The following is a 25,369-nucleotide window of genomic DNA, read 5'->3' on the forward strand; positions in this document are numbered from 1 at the left end:
AAGAGGACACCTCAGGGTCCCTCCTTCTGCATCAGTTCCTCAGGTCAGACTAGGACGTCATCATTTGGGTGTGGAACCTGGAGTCTTTGTTAACAGGGTAGAAAGTGCTCTAATGACAGCGGCATAAGGGAACACAGGGGAAAAAGGGGAATGGCTTGGATTAAAGTGTCCAGGTGCCTACTTCACGGTGCAGAGCCGAGTCCCGGAAGCAGCAGGGCCTGAGCGCTGTTGAAAGCCTACTCCTGGCTCCGTTCCTTCCTCACCCCCAATCTACAACACAAGGATCTTCATTTTCATACGGGCCCTAGATCCTGAGACCTGAGAAACACTGTCTTGGCACGCAAACCAGTGACTTCCAGGGGCTTCTCCATCTAGGATAAGCAATGACAGTGACAATAACTCTCTGCTGGGCACCTGCTTCATGGTCTCAGACAGACCAGCAAGGCAGGCATTAAGGTCTTCAGATGTGAGGAGAGGTTGGCAGGATCCGTGCAGCAAGTTGCAGCCATGCAGGGATTTGTTATGAGGAGCCTAACTCTAAAAGCAGGGCTCAGGAGAGCAACTGTGGTGCAACCTTTCACACGAGGCCAGCAACTACAGCCTCTTGCTGACTTCCTGTAGGGCCAGAAATTCCCTGTGTTCCCTAGGGAGGTGGTTCCAGGGGCTTCCTAGGCCTGGGCTGCTGCTGCGGCTGGACTAAGCCTGAAGCAGCCTCAGTATCTTCTCAGAACTTGTCCATGAGGAGGAGCTTGCATGGACACCTGCGGAGCACACGAGGGTCCTGGGCTAGAGTGGCATGGGAGTTGGAACAGTGAGCAGGCCTGGGACCGCTTCATTATGAGTTCAGAAATCTCAGCACTGGACCCCAGAGTGCAGGCACAGGAAAGAAAGCAGGGGGAGGACCAGCTCAACTCCCATATTACTGTTATGGCTTGCAAATTTATGATGACAGCCCTAGGGGGAAGCATGGCTCTGCCAGCTCCACCTGGCTGGCCCTCACAGCCTCCTGGATCCCCAGCCAACCTTAGATGGGCGCTCGGCCTCAGCGACTCACCGTGACTGCCCATTCCCCAATCAAATGTGCAGGATACCTACGAGGCCTGCCTGGCAGACCCACCCACCATCACGATGCCTCCGCGCGCGCACACAGTGCTCCCAAAGTGCTTGAGCCTCAGAGTACCATGATTTGCTCTCCCACAGCAGAGCATTCTGCATACTTCTCAATGCCACGGGCTACTGACCTCCGCCCCTATAGTGAGAGGCGCACAAGGCTGGCTGAGCCAGAACCTGGCGGGTCACAGGCAGAACGTGCTAGCCCAACCCTCAGGGCGCCATCCTTTACTTCCTTGGAACTCCCAGCTTGTCAGAGCTCAGTAATGTTAAAGGACCTCCCAAGCCAGTGATTTCATACACCAGGCATTCATCCACAGAACTCTGGCCAGGGAGGCCGGCCAGCCCTGCCGCCTGCCCACAGAGTTGGATCCCAGTTGGCAGAAACTGGGCAACATTGACTCTCACTTGCTCTGCACCGCTCATCGGGCTCCATGGCCTCTGCAGCCTGCGGTTCCTTTCTGTGCCCTTCAGTGCGAAGGGCAGCAAGATGACAACAATCAGTGGACCCATCTCAGTTGTAGGGCGGGGTTTGGGGCCAGTCATTCTTTATCAGAACCAAACTGAGGACAAGAGGAGGGAGTGAGACTGCACAATCCTTATAGCACTCGCAGCTGCCGTTCTGCCCATAGAAAACCTAATCCAAATCAGGACATCCGGGTCCCTAAAACCCTTTCTCCCTCACCCAGAGACACATTAAAAGTCCAACACACTTACTCTTTTTTTTTTTTTTTTTGATTCTTTTTTTTGGAGCTGGGGACCGAACCCAGGGCCTTGTGCTTCCTAGGTAAGCACTCTACCACTGAGCTAAATCCCCAGCCCCCAACACACTTACTCTTAAAAACAAGAATCCCCCACATAAGATGATATTCCATAGGTAGAACACACAGGCCGTCCATCCAACAAGTCTCTGGCTGGAGTTAACAAGGAAGAAGATATGGATTTGGGAGGAACTGAGGACAAAGAACAGAAAGAGAGAGGGAGAAATAAAGGAAGACACAGCAAGCCAGGAGGGAGCGAGGAGAGAGGAAGGTAACGCCGCCGAGGGGTGTGGCGGTCTGGCTTTGCTGTGGGATCAGTCAGTAGTTCCAAAATCTCCACCCAGACCCTCGCATTTTCTTATCACTTTCCACTGCTTAATCCTCTAAAAATTCCTGGGTCCTGATCCTTACTCTTTCTCCCTTCAGGGCCAAGGATGCCTCTGGGAATCTGGCAGCAGTCCTGGACTCTCTCCCAGAAAAATATACTTATCCACTTACAAGCCCTCTTGAAATTTCAGGAGCTCTTGGACTCCATACTAGGAGCTAGGTCCTCCACTGTCATCAGAAAAACTCATAACAGCCCAAATAATTAAACTACATTAAATTAAACTAAGAGGTTAGGTGTGGTGGTGCATGCTGGAATGTCAGCAGTTGGGAGGCTGAGGCAGGGGGATCTCTACACGTTCAAAGCTGGTCTGGTCTCCAGAGCAGGTGTTTCAAGACAGTTAAGATCATATCCCTGTTCCCGCCTTCTGAAAGGGGGATGGGATGTGTCTTTAGAGAGAACACTGGCTGCACTTGAGCGTATCTGGGGCCCAAGCACTTGTCCCTAGGGAAGTCCTTACCAGGTGAACTAGAAGCAAGACCAGGGCCCGCCATGTGTGTGGGTGGTTATTATGCAGCAAAAGGCCCACCTTTGACTCAGGCAGCCCTATCCACCTGTTCAGATATTCAGTCTTTACAGGTTCATGAAATGGTTAAGAAACAACAGGATTAATATAGTAAATATGGCCATTTTACCAAAAGCGATCTACAGATTCAATGCAATCCCCATCAAAATATCAATCCAATTCTTCAGAGAGTTAGACAGAACAATTTGCAAATTCATCTGGAATAACAAAAAACCCAGGAAAGCTAAAATTATCCTCAACAATAAAAGGACTTCAGGGGGAATCACTATCCCTGAACTCAAGCAGTATTACAGAGCAATAGTGATACAAACTGCATGGTATTGGTACAGAGACAGACAGATAGACCAGTGGAATAGAATTGAAGACCCAGAAATGAACCCATACACCTATAGTCACTTGATTTTTGACAAAGGAGCCAAAACCATCCAATGGAAAAAAGATAGCATTTTCAACAAATGGTGTTGGTTCAACTGGAGGTCAGCATGTAGAAGAATGCAGATCGATCCTTGCTTATCACCCTGTACAAAGCTTAAGTCCAAGTGGATCAAGGACCTCCACATCAAACCAGATACACTCAAACTAATAGAAGAAAAAGTGGGGAAGCATCTCGAACACATGGGCACTGGAGAAAATTTCCTGAACAAAACACCAATGGCCTATGCTCTAAGATCAAGAATCGACACATGGGATCTCATAAAACTGCAAAGCTTCTGTAAGGCAAAGGACACTGTTGTTAGGACAAAACGACAACCAACAGATTGGGAAAATCTTTACCAATCCTACAACTGATAGAGGGCTTATATCCAAAATATACAAAGAACTCAAGAAGTTAGACTGCAGGGAGACAAATAACCCTACTAAAAATGGGGTTCAAAGGGGTTTGGGGGTTTAGCTCAGTGGTAGAGCACTTGCCTAGCAAGCGCAAGGCCCTGGGTTCGGTCCCCAGCTCCAAAAATAATGGGGTTCAGAGCTAAACAAAGAATTCACAGCTGAGGAATGCCGAATGGCTGAGAAACACCTAAAGAAATATTCAACATCTTTAGTCATAAGGGAAATGCAAATCAAAACAGCCCTGAGGTTTCCCCTCACACCAGTGAGAATGGTTAAGAGCAAAAACTCAGGTGACAGCAAATGCTGGCGAGGATGTGGAGAAAGAGGAACACTCCTCCATTGTTGGTGGGATTGCAGACTGGTACAACCATTCTGGAAATCAGTCTGGAGGTTCCTCAGAAAATTGGACATTGAACTACCTGAGGACCCAGCTATACCTCTCTTGGGCATATACCCAAAAGATGCCCCAACATATAACAAAGACACATGCTCCACTATGTTCATAGCAGCCTTATTTATAATAGCCAGAAGCTGGAAAGAACCCAGATGCCCTTCAACAGAGGAATGGATACAGAAAATGTGGTACATCTACACAATGGAATATTACTCAGCTATCAAAAACAATGACTTTATGAAATTCATAGGCAAATGGATGGAACTGGAAAATATCATCCTGAGTGAGGTAACCCAATCACAGAAAAATACACATGGTATGCACTCATTGATAAGTGGATATTAGCCCAAATGCTTGAATTACCCTAGATGCACAGAACACATGAAACTCAAGAAGCATGACCAAAATGCTGATGCTTCACTCCTTCTTTAAAAGGGGAACAAGAATACCCTTGGCAGGGAATAGGGAGGCAAAGTTTAGAACAGAGGCAGAAGGAACGCCCATTCAGAGCCTGCTCCACATGTGGCCCATACATATACAGCCATCCAATTAGACAAGATGGATGAAGCAAAGAAGTGCAGGCCGACAGGAATGGGATGTAGATCTCTCCTGAGAGACACAGCCAGAATACAGCAAATACAGAGGCGAATGCCAGCAGCAAACCACTGAACTGAGAATAGGACCCCCGTTGAAGGAATCAGAGAAAGAACTGGAAGAGCTTGAAGGGGCTCGAGACCCCATATGTACAAAAATGCCAAGCAACCAGAGCTTCCAGGGACTAAGCCACTACCTAAAGACTATACATGGACTGACCCTGGACTCTGACCTCATAGGTAGCAATGAATATCCTAGTAAGAGCACCAGTGGAAGGGGAAGCCCTGGGTCCTGCTAAGACTGAACCCCCAGTGAAAGTGATTGTTGGGGGGAGGGCGGTAATGGGGGAGGATGGGGAGGGGAACACCCATACAGAAGGGGAGGGGGAGGGGCTGGGGGATATTGGCCCGGAAACCGGGAAAGGGAATAACAATCGAAATGCAAATAAGAAATACTCGAGTTAATAAAGAAAAGAAAGAAAGAAAGAAAGAAAGAAAGAAAGAAAGAAAGAAAGAAAGAAACAATAGTTCCAAAGTCTAACTGTGCTTCACGATCGCCAGTGTGTTTGTGTAAAATGCAGACTGCCACCCACATTTTGAGTCTATCCCTGCGAGTCCTCGGGTGACTGGACGCAGGCAGTCTGCAGACCCAACTGAGGTATACTGTCCTTGCAGAAGTTCAGAATAAGCCCTGGGAGGCTGGGCCAGATGGAGGATTCCTGCCGCTCCTGATGGGGCAGGACTAGGCACGTGTGCATGGATACCACAAGCTTCGGCTCCTGCACCTGAAAGTTTCCTCTCACAGGAAAAGGGTGGAATGCCATGGGGACCCTTAAGGCAACACTTCCCAGATCTGGCTGTACTCAAAGCACAGGCATGAAAATGTCATAAGGAACCTGCTACTTTGTACGCTCCTGTTTAATTTAAAAAACAAAAAAGTCACCAAGGGTATGTCTCATAATCCAAATTTCCAGGTCACAGGCTCTTAGGGAATACGCACAGACACACACATGCACTCACAGACACATATACATAGACTCACATGTGCACACAGACACACACTCATATGCACACACACACAGACACACACTCACATGCACACACACACACATGCACACACAGACACATAGACTCACATGTGCACACAGACACACTCATATGCACACACACACTCACATGCACACACACACATGCACACACAGACACATATACATAGACTCACATGTGCACACAGACACACACTCATATGCACACACAGACTCACATGCATACACACACATGCTCACATAGACTCGCACTCACATATACACAGACATACACATATGTGTGCACACACAGAGACACACACATGCACACACAGACACATAGACTCACATGTGCACACAGACACACACTCATGCACACACACACACTCACATGCACACACACACATGCACACACAGACACATATACATAGACTCACATGTGCACACAGACACACACTCATATGCACACACACACAGACTCACATGCATACACACACATGCTCACATAGACTCGCACTCACATATACACAGACATACACATATGTGTGCACACACAGACACACACACACACACACACACACACACACACACATTTGTCCATTGATTCTGCACTGAGGCTGGTTTCAGGACTTTCAGGGCTTGATGGCTCACACCCAGAAACCCAGCACTTGGGAGGCTGAGGTACAGCTTCAAATGTGAGGCCAACCTGGGTTGTATAAGAAGTAGAGGGGTTGGGGATTTAGCTCAGTGGTAGAGCGCTTGCCGAGCAAGCGCAAGGCCCTGGGTTCAGTCCCCAGCTCCGAAAAAAAAGAAGAAAAAAAAAAAAAGAGGTAGAATGCCAGCCTAGGCTACAAAGTCAGATCTAGTACCAGAAAAAGCAGGATGTGGGGGGTGGGAACAGCCTTATATTATTAGGGTATCCACATGTCCAATGGTATTTCAGCAAGATACCAGGTTTATTGTAAGGATGCCTTGAAAAGTTTGAAACATTCTTGAAATTCTCCAACAAAAGTCAGTGGACATTGCAGGAGTATCTTGTTGTCTGTCTGCTGTCTTCCATGGTGCTGGGTGGGGTTGGAAGCCTGGGTCTCCCACTAGGACATGTCCTGCCCTGAGCGGTACTTCTGCAGTGTCTTCTTCCTTTTCTCTGAAGAGACTGAGACTCTCGAGGGTAAAGACAGTGTCCTCTTAGCTCACTGTCCCTCCCTTGTCATAAGCAAGTGCCCTGCCACTGAGCAACATTCTCTGACTCACTGAAATGTGAACGTTTTACAATGAATACACTCTGTAATGATAGGGTTTTTTTCCACCTGAAAATTCTTGAGCGTATTAAAACTGACAGCAGTCTAGACTTGAGGAAATAGAGTCTATCACGTCCATTGATCTGAGTGCTCTGCCTCTCAATCTCTGTTTCTCAATCACAGATGGGGGAGCTGCTGTGCAGACAGGTGATTTCCCCAAGGTCACAGAGTGAGGAAATAGCAGAGCTGGGACAGAGTCTAGGTCCCATGGCTTCCTCCCTGATGTGGTGTGGGCAGATCTGCTCTTAGACTGTGGGGTGACTGCTCTGTGACGTCACTTCCACTCTGCAGCTTCCCTCTTGCTTCAAGTAGGAACTGAGGGTGGGGGGACACATGGTGGGTTTGTCTGGACGCTGGTATTTTGTCATGTCTCCTCATTACTTTAAAAGCTGGAACACAGGCAAGTACACTCCTCATGAAACAGCTGTCTGGGCTCACTCAGACATCTACTGAGGAAGAATAAATCTGTGGCTTGAATGCACTCTCCTATCTACTTTGGATCGTCTGTCTTATTTCCTTGCAGTCGGATCACCTTGGGAAATCTAGGTGTCTAATAGGTTTAAAATGAGCCAGTGGGGGCCTAACGGGAGAAACAGGTGTGGTGTAACACCTCTTTGTAAGCCCAGTCCTCAGGGGGCTGAGGTAGAAGGAGTGTGCATTTGGAGCCAGGCTGTGCTACACAGAGAGATCATTCTCATTCATATTCTCTCTCTCTCTCTCTCTCTCTCTCTCTCTCTCTCTCTCTCTCTCTCTCGTTTGTTTGCTTTTGGTTTCTCTTTTTGGTGTTTTATTGGTTCTGTTTGATGGTTTGTACAAAGCACGGTCTTGCTATATATAGCTCAGGTAAGCCTTGAATGAGGGAGAGTTCCCCTCAATCCTCAGCAGGAACCACCCACCATACCTAGTTCCTTGCTTCACAGTTTTCTTAATTTTTTTTTTAACTTTATGTATGAGTACGCTGTCGCTGTCTTCAGACACACCAGAAGAGGGCGTCGGATCCCATTACAGATGGTTGTGAGCCACCATGAGGTTGCTGGGACTTGAACTCAGGACCTCTGGAAGAGCAGTCAGTGCTCTTAACCGCTGAGCCATCTCTCCAGCCCGCTTCACAGTTTTCTTAAGGAAAAAAATTAATTGAAGAATTTCTCATCGAAACAATAAAACTAAATAATAAGAGCTGGCTAGCCAGAGGGCACTGGGAATCTGCTTGGTTTCCTCTCCTAGCGCTGGGTTTAGCAGCTGCCACCACAGCCAGCTTTTTAAGTGTGGGTTCTGGGGCTTGAACAAACGTCCTCAAGCTTGCAAGGAGAGTGCTTTCTCCCCAGCCCTCTCCTCAGCCGGAAAAGGCATTTGCAAGACAATATTCCACTGGTTACTTTGTAACTCTGTCAGTACAGGCACAGGGAAGGAGGTGTTCCAGCAGAACTGGGACCAGGCTAGGCCATGGCTCAGGGTCCAGGGTTTGCTTAGCGGGAGGTCCAGAGCTCATCTCTAGTTCTCAAAGGGGAAAAAAAAGTCCTGCTCCATAGCTTATCAAAATCTGAAAGTCAAGACCTGCCCTTATCTCAGCATTGGGAGGCAGAAGGAGAATCAAGAGTTTGGAGCCAGTTGGGAACGGTGGCAGAAACAGTGGATGTGAGCGAGTTTGACACCAGAGTACAGTGAGTTTCAGGTCAGCCAGGGCTATGAAAACAAACCAAACAAGCCAAAAAAAAAAAAAAACAAACAAACAAACAAACAAAAAACAAAACAAAACAAAACAAACAGACAAAAAAAAACAAGAAAAAAAAAACAAACAAGAAAGAAAGAGCAGAAAATTGGGGCTAGCCTGGGCTACATAACAAGATCCTGTTTTCAACAGTCGCTCCCATCTCTACTGCTTATAAGCAGAGATATGCAGTGCTTCCTGTTCAGATTTAAAAAAAAAAATCTGGGCTGTTTGATAAGGAATGTCTGATGTTTGATAAGGAATGTGCGATTCTGATGTGGCAGATGACACAGACATCTCACAGATACCTGAGTGCCCACTAGAAATGAATTTGAAAACATTAGCCATTGGGCAATGATGCACACACTTATACACACTATTCATACTGAATATCTAGGTGATAGAATTTTTCAGAGAAACGGGAAATTTCCCTTCACACCTCTAGACTCTAGAGGAGACTGGTGTTTGGGCTGAAGGTTTGTGAGACAGACATTATTTTCTCATGCAAAGCACGGTCACTTACAAGAATAATGCATGCTCCGGGCCAGGCAGAGACACCAGCTGTCTATCTGTGCTGTTGGTCTAGCCTGTGACTGTGTAGCATCCCTGAGACCAGGAAGCCTGTAGGATGACAATGGGAAAAGTTGCCTATGTGTAGGCCTGGCACCCTGGAAATCTTGCCTCTAAGAGTAAGCGGGCATGGTCACCGCATCCCGGGCAGAGCTGGCTAGAATTTGCTGGGTAAGAGAAACACTCCAGTTCACGTTCTGACTCTGTTCTGGCTGCTTTCTTTCTCTACAGTGTCCAAGTGGGGCAGGTCGCATGTGCTTGTGACTGGATAGGTTTCTAGTTGGGAAATTGCATGTATGCCTACCTACAAGCAAGTCACACGAGAAAAACCAAGTATTCATGGCAGGATCTTGGAACCCTTTGAAGTTATTATTTTGAATTATAAACTAACAAGAGAAAAGTTAAAGTTCCCAGGTCAAAATAAACTTCGTTGCTGGCGTTTGCAGGTCTATATGCTCCTGATATTGGTAGTGGTCAAAGTAGGAAATAAAGCTAGGCATAGAGACACACAGCTTTAATTCCAGTAGTCGGGAGGCAGAGGAAGGCAGATCTCTGAGTTTGAGGCCAGCCTGGTCTACAGAGCGAGTTCTAGGACAGCTGGGGCCATGTAGGGAGACCCTGTCTTGAAAAAACAGTCAACCAAAAACAACCAAAAGTGGGAAATAGGCCGGGGAAGTAAGAGACAAGAAAGCTAAATATAGAAATAAGAGAAAGATCTCTCTTCTCTTGTTCTCTCTCTCTCTCTCTCTCTCTCTCTCTCTCTCTCTCTCTCTCTCTCATACACACACACACACACACACACACACACACACACACACACACACACACACACACACACACAGAGTTTCTAAAAGTCTCCTGGCCTGTTCCCTTGCAGCCCCACAGTCCCACTGTGACTGTCCAACCTGACTCAGGATGGTTCCTGAGTTTTACCCCACCCCATCCTGCCCATGTTAGGTTTCCAAAGAGCAGCTCCCAATTCGACCACTTCCCTACTTGAAAGGAAACCTACTGACCTTCTGCTCAGCTTTTAAGATTTATTTTTGTTCTCTCTCTTTTTTTTTCTTTCCTAGCCAGAAAGACCCAGAAATTCCCAGAGACTCGACAGGGTGTCTCTGCTGTGCTGTAGGCTGACTGAGACCACTAAACGCTGCCAATTGACTTTAACCTTGAACATAACACGCACTAACGTGAGCTCAATTGTGTTTTCAAGAGGAAAAGAGACTGTGGTGGAATAGCCTTTCTATCTCGTATTTTAAATGAAACATGTGGGCTTGTGAGGTGGCTCCGGGGGTAAGGCATTAGCCGCTAAGCCTGCTGACCTTAATCCCTGGGACTTACAAGGTGGAAGGAGAGAACCAAGTCCCCACAGGTTGACCTCTGACCTCCACGTGTGTATTGTGGTACACCGCATACACACACACACACACACACACACACACACACACACACACACACGCGCGCGCACAAGCCACCTCTATAAATAAATATAAAACCAATTTAAATAAAATAAGTGTGCATTGCTCAGAATATAGAATTGCTGTCTATGTTCAGTACGTAATGAATACAAACATGAAATAAAAATGTGGACCTAACAAGACTAATTCTCCTTATTTCTCCGAGTGGCAGGATTCTGGGTAACTTTCCCATCTCTTCTTCGTCTCTCAGACTCTAGAAGGGGAATATGCGTTGCTTTGAGGGAAAAAAACAAACAAACAAACAAATTTTGTTTCTTTTTTTTTTTCAAGTTGGCCAGTTCTGCCTGGACAGGCTGACCCCTGACCTGTCTGTATTGACCCCTGACCTGTCTGTACTATCCCACATGATCAAGGCGATCTTTGATGCTCTCCATGCTTTGGATGTCCTTGAGGACAAAGGCCATGAGAATTTGTTTCTACTACAACATCTCCCTATGCCCAGTGGCTCACTGCTCTGGACAGTCTCCCAAGGGAGAGGGGCACGCGGAGCCTGGTCCCAAGGGAGCCCATTGTATAGAGAGTTCCCATGAGGCCCTTTACTGACAGATCCCACTTAGGGAGCAAGGGAAGGAATCCCTTAGCTGAGACCTTAGGACAGTAGGTATCAGCCATGGCTATGAGCTGAAAGGCAGACGCTAACCGTTTAGAATTTATATTTGTTCTCCTGCAGCCTACAGAGAAAAAAAAACACTAATTTTTTTTCCTACACTATTATCTCGAATGGCATCTAGAAGTCTCTGAGACCATTTATTTACAGAGTTTTATTAAGATTTCCACAAATGGCTCCCAGAATCAGGGCATATCCCACGTGGTGGCGACCGTCCTGAATATGAGAGTTTGCCAGAGAACATAGTGCACTCTCCAGAAATAAGAGCTTATATCACCCCCGCCACACAACACCAAACACACACACACACACACACACACACACACACACACACGCAAACACACACGGGGGGCGGGGCTCTCTCCAAGGTCTATGATACAAACACAGTTTGGAACCCTGGGAAGTCACGGGGCCTACTTAGCTGCCCTGTCTGGTCAAGGGAAGCCACTATCAGGCAATAGTGTGATCCTTCATGAGCTGGCTACACCCTCACTTCCTTCTAGACCTCTGTCACTCCCCATCCTACACCAGAGCCTAAGCACCACGTATCTAACTTCCTGCACTTCTGGAATTTTCCATGCGCTTTCTCACTCCTAGCTCTTCATCTACAGAGTTCCCTTACTGTAGGATCACCCTCTCTCTAAGCTCACTGTCAGGTGACATATTTTCTCTTAGATCAACCTTCTATCCTTAGGTCAAGATCGTTGCACGATGCTCCCCTAACGTGGAGACTTTCCTTTATGGCCCTTACCTGGGATGTGAGGATGTCCAGTTAGAGAGACTGGGTCTCACCCTTTGTGTATCTTAAATGTGGAGCACCCATTGCATTGCACATAGTAGGACTCAAGCAAAAGAGCTTTGGTCAACTGATCAAGTGGAGGAGAAAGAAATAGAGGCAGGCTGTGGGAGACACTGAAGGCAGAGATAAATGGAACCAGGGAAGGACAAGAAGAAATAAAGGAGCTAGTAAGGAATGTCAGTTAGACAAACCTTTTTTTTTTCTTTTTTCTTTTTTTTTCAGAGCTGGGGACTGAACCCAGGGCCTTGCGCTTGCTAGGCTAGCGCTCTACCACTGAGCTAAATCCCCAACCCCTAGACAAGCCTTAAAATGCATCATGACAACTCTTTTCAGAAGAAAAAAAATGCATTTTCCTATTGAAGCCTAAATATTCATTTCTTCTCCTTTTGTAGGGAATGGTTGGGATGTTTTGAGCAAAGGTCTCAAGATATAGCCTGGGCAGATCCTAAACTCTGATCTTCCACAGGAGCCCTAGGTGCTGGGGCTGTACGCACTACTGCCATGCCTGGTCCTAGGTTTTCATACCAAGGAGACCACGTACTTCTCTGCCTATTTGCAGTCCCGGCTTGTCCTGACTGTAACTGTGAGTATAGCCAGTGATTGTGGGATGCTCCCTGGACAACATGAGCTTCTCTCTTGATAGGATTTCCAGGCACTGTAATCATGAGAAAATACTGCTGTCACCAAACAATTGGTATGTCCCACCAGAACAACAAGTCTGGAGGCCGGATCTCTGAGGGAGGACTTGTTTACAATGTAAAGTGGAACTCACCTAGGCCCTATAGCTAGGTGCTGTGGGTAAGAGCTTAGGCTATCTGAGTCTCCTTTGTTCTCGTGAATGGTAAAGTGTTTATGGCTCACTGCCTCAATGTTCCCATCTACAAAATGGGAATAATCACAATACACACTTACTGGATAATAATTAAGTAAGCAGGTACAAGTAAAGCACAAATAGATAATAAATAAATAAATAAATAAATAAATAAATAAATAAATAAATAAATAAGGAAGGCCTATGTGGCACTTGATAAAGTGTAGCTGTTGTCATGGTCACACTTCAGATACATAATGACCACACAGGAGCCATTTTTCTGAAAACTTTTTCCATCTAAAAGGCCTTGGCTGTGCTCAGTCTTCCTGCAGAGTGTGTCAGCCATTTTCCCATATCTTCTCCTGGCTAGCTGAAGGGTTTGGATGAAGCCAGAGAGGCATCTGTGACAAAGTGCCCAAGTCTTTCACAACCAGGACTAAGACATGGGTCCCTAACAGTCACAGGCTGAACTTGGTGGCAGGCTGGGGACAAGCATAGCTGCCCTCATCACCAGCCAGCATCATAAGGGGTCCTGGGAAGAGGAGGGGCAGCACACTGGTGTGAGCCATCGCTCCCTGAAAACCCACAGACACAAGACAAGGAGTTGGAAGATGTGTGTCCCAATGGCAATCATGTGACCCCGCAAATGTCCCCCAGCTCCCTAAGGCCAGCTCCTCACTCAAGGTCCAGATGCTACGGGTACATGCTGGGGTGGTGCGCCCTTAGATCCTAAAGGCTGCAACCCTCTAATACAGTACCTCATGTTGCGGTGAACCACAAAATTACTTCTGTTGCTACTTCATAACTTTAATTTTGCCTCTGTTATGAATCATAATGTAAATATCTGTGTTTTCTGATGGTCTTAGATGACCCCTATGAAAGAGGTCATTCAACCCCCACCCCCAGGGGTCATGACCCACAGGTTGGCGAGTTCCCACCGCCATAGAACTCTGTGGAGGAAAAGAGGTCAGTCAGGGGGTGCCGAGTTACTCAGAACACAGCGCCTCCTCCAAGTCCCACTCTGGGGGACTAGCGCTGGCCGGCTTGTGTTTCCCATCTCCTTGTCTAGGCGGGACCCATAACAATGTTATCACTTTTTAAAACATATGCCCAAACTGGTTCCTATCCCAGACAACTGGCAGGTACCCAGCTAATAGATTATTTCGCCAGACAGCTGAACGCATTGGCCATTGGTCAAAAGTGAGGTCACTGCAATCCTATGTGCTATCACTGGAGGAGTGTGACGAAAAACAACTGGTTGTTTGTTAGCGGATGGCATTTTACATTCCCATCATCCTACGTGTGCCTCGCCACATCCTACGTGTGCCCCGCCCAGGGTCTGGTCCTGAGCAGAGGAGGGTCTGCTTAAGTCAGACCTGCTTTGTTCTTTGGCCCCTCGGGTTGATGCTGGACCGCCTGTTCATGTCCTACATCCACAGATCCCCAGCCAGACTCCTGCTGATCTATGGGAGTGTCTGGCCAACATCCCCGATCCCTGGACTTCCTCTCAGCACCCCCCAGATCCCCCACCTTCCTCTCAGACCTACACAGTTGGAAAGAGTAAGTCAGGAGACGGCCTGTCCCCGCTGTCTAGATTCTGGTTTGATTTACTTACATGTGGATATGGGTAACACAACACATGTGCACGGAAAGGGGAGGGAAGAAGGGACGGAAGAAGGGAGGGACGAGGAGGAGACGCGGTTGTTATCCAAGGCTGTGCCGGTCCACAGACGCAGTACTGACTTGGGGTAGGTAGGATGCACGATCTGATTTCCCAGGGACCCATTCCCCCTCGCCCACTCTTTCATCAAATACTCGGTGCCTCCTTAAGCACCTCCACTCCTTGCAAACAAGAAAATCCAGGAGGAAGACGTTCAAAGCCACAGCTTCTCCCAGCTGTAACCCTTCTTCCTTCCTTCTGCCCAAGAAGGTCTGACTGAACTTGCAACCGGTCTCCACCCAGGGCCGGGCCCTCTGTGAAGGCATTGTGAAACCCTTTGCCAGCAGAGCCTGTGCAGACAGAATACCTGAGAGCCACTGCCAAAACAGGAAGGTTGGCGCCTCTCTGGGGGGAGCCCGGAGAGGATCAGCCACCCAGGTCTGCAGACAAGGGGCCAAGGGTGACCGGGACCTTTCCCTAGGGCTCTCCACACTCTGACTCCTTCATTTGCTCACTGAACAGAGAGTCTCAAACCCTGCCCCAGGCCCTGGCCTGGTGCTGGGTGACACAGATGTGACAGACATCTATTGCCATCCCCCAGAGCATTCATGTTGTCATGACAAGCCACCTAAGGGACGATTCCAGCAACTGGGACTCCTCTGAAGCCCCACCACTTCAGTCCCACTGCGACGCCCCAGCAGTGTGCCTCAGATCACTGTCAAAGCAAACGAGGGTTATGGAGAGAGGGAGGCAAGGCAAGGGCATCTAGGCAGGCCCAACTTCATCCCTCCCTCAGCATCCATGAGCTTCCAGAGTCTGGCCCAGTGTCTGTAACAAGGGCTTGTCCTACAGGTCCTCTGTGGCTGGTGGCCTCTGCTCCAACATAAATGAATGAATACACTCTTCGAGTCTACACTTGATCTTAGCCAAGAGGCGGAAAAGCAATACTCCTCGTGTCTAAGTCGTCCACGATGCCTGCTTCCAAACCATCCAACACTGCCCATTTCCTTTGTCCACAGGTGTCAAGTCTTCCGCTAAGCACACTGACATATATATTTAGCAGTAAAATTTTTAGTATACCAAGAGGATTTAGGACAGCAATAGGAGTAATCTGGGCTAAGCCAAAAACTACCATATACCGGCTCCTTCCAAGGTCCCACCATAAAGACAGAAGGAAAGAAAACCAGAAAGGGAGGGAGCTGGGATGCAGATCAGGCACAGGGAGAGATAGCGGAGAAATAGAAAACAGGAAAATAATAATAACAACAGCAGCAGCAATGTCTTGCTGGCACACCCTTTAATCCCAGCACTCAGAAGCAGAGGCAGGCAGATCTCTCTGAGTTCAAAGCCAGCCTGATCTACAGAGTGTAAATCCAGACCCAGCTAGGGTTACACAGTGAGACCCTGTCTCAACAATAAAGATTATATGTCATTCCCCTTTTACCGCCGCCTCAAATCCTGCCGGTTTGCTGCCCAGACCCAGCTGCGCTCCTTGACTATTCTCAGCCGGCATACTTAGTCGGGAACGCTCGGGGAATGGCGGAAATGCTCACCCACGCTGAGGTGGGGCTGCCCTCGGCCCGCAACGCAGAGGACCACGGAGCCACCTGCCCCATCGCCCTGCTTTCCAGGGAGAAAGCAGCTGCTGGAGGACCCAGGGGTGAGAGGCAGGCTACATGGGGAGTGGCCCGGGGGGGGGGGTTGGGAGTGGGGCGTGGAGGGGGAGAGAGAGAGAGAGAGAGAGAGAGAGAGAGAGAGAGAGAGAGAGAGAGAGAGAGAGAGAGAGAGAGGCTTTGTGAGTACTTTGTGCGTCGAGTGGTTTGGAATGAAGATTGGCATCTTGCTCTCGGAGCACTCCAGGCCAGTGGGTTAGGGTGCGCTCTATCGCCAGGTCTCTGTGAGCCTGAGCACTGGGAGCCACGGTCTTTGTCCCACACTGCGCCTCACTGCCCATCTCTGAAGAAAGCAGTATGGAGGCCCATGTGAGCAGAGGACACTGGGCAGGGATTCCCGACCCCGAGCAGTTTGAAAATACAGATGGACAGTCTCCACCCAGAGGTTTAGCACTAAACCAGGGCTTAGGATTTTCCCCGCTTCCCTCAGGCTGGCACTGCTGGGGGCAGGCAGGGTTCAGGGCTGGAGTGAAAGTCAGGGCCCTCGTTGAAAGTGCTCTTTGCCTCTCTCTGCTGGACCAGCCGGGAGCTAGCTGCATGGAGTTCTCAGACACAACTTCCCCTCTCCAGGCTGCTGTTTTGGCATCCCTGAAATCACCCTGCCCGGGCCTGTCCAGTGTCACTTGAGAGTGTGTGTATGACAGTCCTTGCTGAATAAAATGTAAATACCGGCTCTGGAGAAGCAATCCACACACCGGAGTGGGCGTTTCCTCCTAGGACTGAGGAAGGGTAAAAGGGCTGATTGAGTGAGCTGCCCTGGGACAAGGTCTCCTGCCCAGAGGCCCCGAGAACATAGACTGCAACTCCACACAGAGGCCACGGAGGGCACTGCAAGGCCCTTCAGGCAGGCCTGCCCCACAGCCAGGAAACCACTTGGAGACAAAGCACGCAGAGTTGATGTCGACCACAAGGGGCAGGAGCTGGGCGGGAAGGTGATGTCACAGCGGTAACCTGGCCCCTGTTCCCATTCGAGGACTGAAGAGGGGAGCTAGAGATAGGGTGCAAGACAGGAGTCCCACAGTAAGGGCATGGAGTCCTCCCTCACGGTTGCCACAGACAAGCCAACTGCACTGCAGGGACAAAAAAGGCCATGCAGTCTGGCTACCTTTTACTTCGTGGGCTCTCTCCATACAAATATGTACTGCCTGTCTCCGTAAGCCAGTGCCTTCCTAGTCACCGTGTGGGCTGACTCCTACCTAGCTCGAGGAGCAGCCAGAATGTTCATGTTCACCGGGCTCTATGGGTTGGAGTTCATGCATGTTCTACAAACCTAGGCAAAAGTCATAGGGCAAAGGCCTTTGGCAGGAACCTAAGTCTGTTAACTCCCAGATTTTGCGCCTCTCTGCCGAACCAGCAAGGGACTGACCTCAGAGGCCTGGGTTCCTAGAAACTACTCCTCTCTCCAGACTGCGGCTTCTGCATCTTTGAGGTGAGAAGTATCCCTGCCCAGCATCTGTCACTGTGGTTTTGCTTCAGTGGACGTAGTGTCGGGCTTCTTTCTAAATAGTTACGTGCATAGATCAGTGCTGCCCATAATCTTGGTCAGAGGCTCACAATCGGTCAAAGTCGTAACTGACTACCCAGTTATCTATCAGCTCTAAACGGGACAGTTTACGCGAACTCCATCCCACCCTCAAGGCTCAGACACCATCTCAGATGAGGCAGAAAGAATGTGAGAACCCAGGTGTGGGAGGAGCGCTGTGGCCGCTGTCCTCTGGACACGCCATGGTCGATACACTCAGGAACCCACAGCAGCTATGGTCACCTGCAGAAGGCCAGGCCTACACAGTCAGGAGTCGACACTCAGTGGAAAGTAACAACCGGCGTCAGTGGGTTACCAAAGCAACAACGAAACCCAGAGCGGATGTGAGGGTGGAGCGAAGATGTGTTGGGGATGTTAGGGGAGAAGAAGGGGTGTTGGAGGTGGATATGACCAAGACATATTGCTTACACATGTGAAACTGTCAATGAAGAAAAGATAATTTTACTTTTAGAAGATGTATCACAACTTTTTAAAGTAAAAAAAATAAAATAAAGATAATAAACGGAGGGCCCGAGTTCATTTGATTTTAATTCGAGGTGGTGTGTGGACCATAGGAATTAGCAATATGGGAGCTGGGGTGGAGAAATCTAGGGAGGCAGATGAAGCAGGGCAGCAGCAATGATGAGGAAGACATCAAAGAGTGCTCACCAACAGCAGAGAACTGAGCCCGTGACCCCCTGCTCACAGCAGAGAACTGAGCCCTGTGCTCCCCTTCTCACCAACAGCAGAGAACTGAGCCCCGTGCTCCCCTTCTCACCAACAGCAGAGAACTGAGCCCCGTGCTCCCCTGACCATATGAGGACTAGGGAGAACAAGAAGAGATAGCAAAGGCATTATTTCACAGAATAAATGAGAAATGGCGATTTCAAATTGGTACACATGACCAATGTGCAAAAATAGAGTCCAGGGTCATGTTGAAACCCAGGCATGGCAAGATATGCCTTTAGTACCAGAAACTGGGAGGTGGAGGCAGGAGGATCATTAAGTTTCAGACGATCCTTGGCTATAGAATGAGTTCTTGGTCTGACTGGACTATAGTGAGACCCTGAAAAAAACAAAACAAAACAAAAATGAACTAACAAATGGGAATCAGAGTTGAGCAAATGTTCTGTGGAGATTAAGAGCTCAACAGAACCTCAGATAGAGCAGTTTCAGCAGAGAGCAGAGGCAGGCAAGCTCGCTGGAGTCTTTTCTAGCTCCCACACTGTGACTCTGCCCTCCACCAGCCAAACACAAGGCCCCAGCCTCACAGAGCAGCTTCTGCCGGCTGGATTCAGCATGAGACCAGCCTGTCCCGGGCCCTGCTGACTGACTCAGACACCATGTGTGCAATGCAGACTGTGAAGTGCGGCGTTTGTCACAGAAGCTTGGCAAATGCTTGCCAGGATAACCAAGGGATTATGTTCAGAGACTCGCAATTTCATTTTAAAGTGTAGAAGCTAGCGTTAAAATGTACCACATGTCACTCCATCTTCTAAAATATATTTTCTCTATATTTGCCTGACTTTCATGGCAGGAAGAGCATTTTGTATGACACTCGTCTTATATAAATGTGAATCTGAGCCCGCAGCAGGCATTTTAGGAGCTCTAGGACAAATGTTTGAGAGTGTCATGTCTAAACTGCCTGCTGTTCATCTTCGTGCAGTGTCACACTGTGTCGTAGGTGGTGGTGTGTGCTTTGGGAACACAGGACAGGATGTGGAGAAGGAAAGAGGATCCTTGCTGTCAGCCTACATGGGAAACAACCTGGTGGCGAGGGACAGAGGCGGTGAGGAAAGCCATGACAAAGAGAATATGACACACAGAGACATCTTGAGATGGAGGGATATAGCATGTGCCCACATGCACACACTCGCAGTTTAAAATTTAAAAAAAAAATTAAGTGACAAACATTTAAATCTCATATCCAGCTCTTAAAGCTATCAATTATCCCCAGGAATTGTTGACCCCCGGATCCTGGGGCTGCAAAAACCTGCAAATCCCACTCAATCCTGCTCTTTGCCACACACACCTGTGATGCAGCTTAATTTATAAAGTAGTCATGGGAAAAGGCTAAACAACAACAAAGCTGAATAATTGGGAACCTTATGACCTGTTTGTGACGGTCGGTGTGTTATTTCTCCAGTTTTCCATTTAATATTTCTTGGTGGTCACCTAAACTGCAAAAATTTCAATGTTTTTAAAGAAGGATTGCTACAGTCAGAATTTAAGGGTGAAAGAGAAGAGGAAGAAGAAGAAGAAGAAGAAGAAGAAGAAGAAGAAGAAGAAGAAGAAGAAGAAGAAGAAGAAGAAGAAGAGGAAGAGGAAGAGGAAGAGGAAGAGGAAGAGGAAGAGGAAGAGGAAGAGGAAGAAGAGGAGGAGGAGGAGGAAGAAGAACAAGAACAAGAACAAGAAGAACAAGAACAAGAACAAGAACAAGAAGAAGAAGAAGAAGGAGGAGGAGACGAGGAGGAGGAGGGGGAGGAGAAGGAAGAAGAGAAGGAGGAGGAGGAGGAAGAGGAGGAAGAAAGCTGGTTGTGTGGATATGAGGGTATGTACCTACATACCTGTAGTTCCAGCTCGTTGAAGCAGGAGATCATGAAATCAAGGCCAGCCTGATAAAAGTCTCAGTTAAACACATACAAAATAGGAAAAATGTGAAGGTGGGAGGAAGAGACTATAAAAGAAACACCTGTAACCCCCAAATCGAAGGGGACAAGCTGACACATTTTGTTGCTGCTGCTGCTGTTCTTGTTATTATAGGTGAGATGGCTCAGTGGTTAAGACTGACTGCTCTCCCAGAGAGCCCAAGTTCGGTTCTCAGACCCCACATCACATGGTGGCTCACAACCATCTGTAACTCCAGCTCTAGGGGAACCTGTCGCTCTTTCCTGTATTCTATGGGCGCCCGCAGGCAGGCTCACAGATACACACATACACATAATTTACAGTTGTTTAATCTAACAGTGTTTGTTATGGGATTACAGAGCATTGTGGGTAGAGAGGAGACATTTAACACTTGGAGAAGAGCAGGTCCTCTCCTAAGTTAAGCGTGGGCATCACGACAGCACAAATACCTGATAACGTCGGGTGTGAGACAGTGAAGCAAACGTCTTCACAATTCTATTCCAAAGCACTTTCAGCTTAGGATTTTTATCCAATGTCGATCACAGCTGAAGGCAGAGAAGTGACATTTTCTGGGACCTACAGGATAGGGCCCAGGCTCTAGACAGAGAGATAGGGAGCTCCAGCACACCAGCTGGGACCCAAAACAGAGATCACCTCTCTAGGAAAAGCAAAGAGAGGCTCCCACAGGGGAGGGGGACAGCACCGGTGGCATCTGGAAGCTCTGTAGAACATTTTCTACACAGTGAGTGGCCACAGAAAATAAAGCAAATCAAAAGTGATGTTGCGTATTGGGGTGAATGGCACCCCCAAAGGTATGTTCTCACCCTAGATCTAAGACCCTGCAAATGTGATCTCACTTGGGAAAAGGGTCTTCACAGACGTCCCTAAGGATCTCCACATGAGATCAGTCCCGACTGTCAGGCTGGCTTTATTTGTAGAGATGAGGTTATTTTGTTAAAATATTGCATACATAGTACAAAGACAACAGGGCCTTGTGAGAGAGAGGCAGAGACTAGAGTGATCAGACACTCCTAAGGGACACCTGTGCTCCCGGAAGCTGGAGGAGGGCAAGGAAGGAGTCTCTTCCAAGAACTTACTGGGACAGTGACCCTGAGACACTTTTGATTCCAGACATCTGGCCTTGAAAACTATGTGAGGATAAATTTCTCTCATTTTTTCAGATCTGTGGTTGTAGCAATTGGTTAAGGAAGACTAGGGACCTGACACCTGGAGTACATTTAATTTCAGAAAAATATACAAGGAAATAGAGTATATAGTTTGGATCAAAATGGGTGTTTTATGCAGGTATTGCCCCTTTATATATATATTTTAAAAGGACAGATAACATCAGGGGAAAGCCTCAATATCTGTAGCAAGCATCCAGCATAAATAAAAACTAAGCCGACATTGCTCTGTGTTGGGCTCACTGCTAAGGTAGGTGAGCTTTAGGAACCATCAGGGGACAAGAGAACCCAGTGGGAAAGAACAGGAGACAGGTATAGACAATTCAAGGGAAAAGAAATAGAAGAAGCAATAAAAAACACAAACAGGGGCTGGGGATTTAGCTCAGTGGTAGAGCGCTTACCTAGGAAGCGCAAGGCCCTGGGTTTGGTCCCCAGCTCCGAAAAAAAGAACAACAACAACAAAAAAAAAAAAACCACAAACAAATTAACCTCAATGGTTTTAAAAAAATGGAAAGAGAAGGGATACACACTTTATAACATGGCAGAAATGTAAAAGATCACGCCTACCAATGTCCTCCGGGAGATAATAACTCATATCTACCGCTAGTGTGAATTCAGAACAATCTAATGGGAAAGCAGCGCGGCAGAACCCAGCGGAAGCAGACCCAGCCCCTCGCTCACACATCTGAACAGCTGTGTCTGTGAAGGTTCAGAACTGGGAAATCTGAAATACAGCAATAGGACTTTAAACTCCAAGTGCTTCTAGTCAGTAACAGGGGCTGTGATGCACGTATGTCTGTACACACATGTACACCACACACACATACACACACACACACACACACACACACACACACACACACATAGAGTGAATGAAAGAAAAGGCCATGCGTTTTACAGAGCATAAGGACAGCAGGATGCCCATGAGGTGCTTCAGATCAGGAGTGGGGACTGTAGCTAGGTCAGGGGGGATTTACCTGCATCTCTACAAAGAGCAGTCACGTGTGTCCAACATGAGCACACACACATATCCTCCTGGGCCATGGCAGAGGAAGAATGGCGCTAGGGAAGGGCAGGTTTACTTTTCCTCTTAGGTCAGGATTTAGGGGGTTCTTAAGACAACAGAGCTTTATGGGGTTGGGGATTTAGCTCAGTGGTAGAGTGCTTGCCTAGGAAGCGCAAGGCCCTGGGTTCGGTCCCCAGCTCCGAAAAAAAAAAGAACAAAAAACAAAAAAACAAAAACAAAAACAAAAAAAAAACAAAAACAAAAAAACAGAGCTTTCTTTCCCTGCTTGCTTTTCTTCCCTCTCCATTATCTGAGACAGGGCGTAGCATCATAGCTATGGCTGACCTTGAGCTCACGCCAATCCTCCTGCCTCAGCTTCCTGAGACTATAGGCATGTTTACCTTTAAAATACAAATAAGGGGGAACCATAGTATCTGTTAGATATAGATTTCTTGACTTTTTAAAAAAAATTTTAAATGTTAATTTTTTTGGTTCTTTTTTTTTTTTTTTTTTTTTTTTTTTTTGGAGCTGGGGACCGAACCCAGGGCCTTGAGCTTCCTAGGCAAGCGTTCTACCACTGAGCTAAATCCCCAACCCCCTGCCAGTCTTTTTGAACTGTCTTTTTCCCTTTAATAGTTGAAGTCATTCTGTTAAATCCATTGTAAAAGCTTATGGTCTGGTTTCAGTTTGGGTTTTTTAACTACAGAGAAAACAGTCCGCGTGACAAAAACCAATGATGCCCGTTGCCATGGGAACCATTGAAAATAAATTTCAGCTCGAACTACACCCTGCTAATGTATCGACCAGAAGGGAGGAGAAGCATTCGGAGTCCCTTAGAATAGCAGCCAAGAAAGTCTCCACCAGAGAGGGAGAACACATGAGTCTAGTGAAGTGTGAGGTGGCCAGAAGCACTGCCCTGTCAGTTAACTGTGGTCTCTTAGCAACCATGTCAGTGGAGGGGGGGACCGGGTAGCCTGATTTCTCCCTTCACAGACAGTTCAGCAGCCAAAGGCCTGTCTGTGTCCCTCAGCATGAGAGCCATGGCTGCAGGACGGTGCAAGGCCAGGAAAAGGCACCATGTCTCTCCAGCAGAGAAGCCCCAGAGAGCATGCTGCAGCACTTCAGGGTAATCACCGGGTCCTTGGCACTGGAGCGAGGCCTGAGGACCCCTTCTGTGTAAGAGTTGGCCCTTCTGGATGTCAGTGGGGAACATCAGAGGATGTGCCATTTCTGGCACTGGAACAATAATATCTGGAGAAATAGTGTGTGCCAACTCGACTCTAACCAGTCTACAGCCAACAGCATTTAACAGGCAAACTAAATGCAGGGGGTGCTGCAGAGGTGGCTCAGTGGTTAGGAGCACTTGCTGTTCTTCCAGAGGACCCGGGTTTGAATCCCAGCACCCATGTTAGGCAGTCCACAACCATCTATGACTCCAGACCTAGGGATCTGAAACCAGCAGGCACCTGTGACATAGACACAAATGGGCACACATACATTCGCATAAATAAAAGTAAAATCTAAAAGCATATTAAAAATTAAACTATAGTGGTGTGCACAGCTTGTCTGTCTGTTTATAGAGGCAAGACTAGGAGGAACACAGGCAGGGGAGAACACCTCAAAGGGAGAAAGCCGAGAGCAGACAAGCATGTTGTATGAAACAGGCCTCTTTCTACTCCAGGAAGAGCTTTGCTACAGCATTGTATCAGGCTTCAAACCCCAGCCCAGGCATGCATTAGCACAAACATAGCACTTTTCTCTGTCTGTACGTTAGGTAGCAGTGTTTCTATCTCAAAAGGTTCGGGCACGATCTATGTGAGGCGAGCGGTGGCAAATGCTGAACACAGAGCCCAAAATGGCAGGTACTTGGGCACAGTAACTATCACCCCACCAGCATCAGTCCCTGCCTGGGCTGAAGATTGTCCTAAGCATACTGTTGGTCCCCTCTTCCACTCTTTAAAGACCAATCTCTATTAAACACAGAGTTCCTGGAGAGAACAGTATCGGGCTTTTTCTATAGCATCCTGGGGACAGCTGTGTATGTTGACGACAAGCATAGTTGACCTTGATGCTAAAACAACACAAATCAGAAAGTGGCAAAGTGACAGACCTCCATGTCATTTAGAGACACAGGTTCTGGATTCATGCTGCTGGGACTCCATGAAGCTCAGGAAACCCTGGGTTAGATTAGACCAGTGGTTCCAACCTCCCTGATTTTGCGACCCTTTAACACAGCTCCTCATGCTGGGGGTAACCCCCAACCATAGCATTATTTTTGTTGCTACCTCATAACTATGATATCGCTGCCGTTATAAATTATAATATCTTATAATATCTTTATTTTACAAGACGAAGTCTCAGTATTTTGTTCACTATCTTCCTGCCTTGGCCTCACAAATATTTATAGGCAGATGCCACCATGTCCAAAAACATATATTTACATCAAGTTCTTAAAATAAAAGACCTGGGAGATAACCATGGTTATCGACGTCCATTTTCCTCTCTGTCCCTACATATTTTTTTTCTTGCTTGGTGTCATGAAGTTGGTCTCTGTCCATCTGCTTGTGCTTTTGATTGGCGGAAGTTGTGTTGTTTACATTTGTTTTAATGAAAAAAAAAAGAAACAGAATCATGGAAAATATATGAAGTAAAAGTGTGTGTGTGTGTGTGTGTGTCTCGTGTTTATGTGAGTGTGGGCGGTGTTGTTGTATGTGTATGTATTGTGTGTATCTATTTGTGTTTGTGTGTCTGTGGGTGGCCGTCTGTGTGTTCAGGTTATTTGTGTGTGTGTGGAGGG

The 25,369-nt window shown here is 47.6% G+C and overlaps 1 protein-coding gene across 41 annotated transcripts in view; it reads right to left on the reverse strand.

The window, feature by feature from the left end:
• The window catches only part of Slc12a8 (solute carrier family 12, member 8), a 150,639-nt gene that overhangs the window by 91,283 nt on the left and 33,987 nt on the right, over positions 1–25,369 (reverse strand).

The sequence above is a fragment of the Rattus norvegicus genome, chromosome 11 (genome assembly GCF_021556685.1).
Source record: "Rattus norvegicus strain SHRSP/BbbUtx chromosome 11, alternate assembly SHRSP_T2T, whole genome shotgun sequence".
Classification (NCBI taxonomy): domain Eukaryota; kingdom Metazoa; phylum Chordata; class Mammalia; order Rodentia; family Muridae; genus Rattus; species Rattus norvegicus.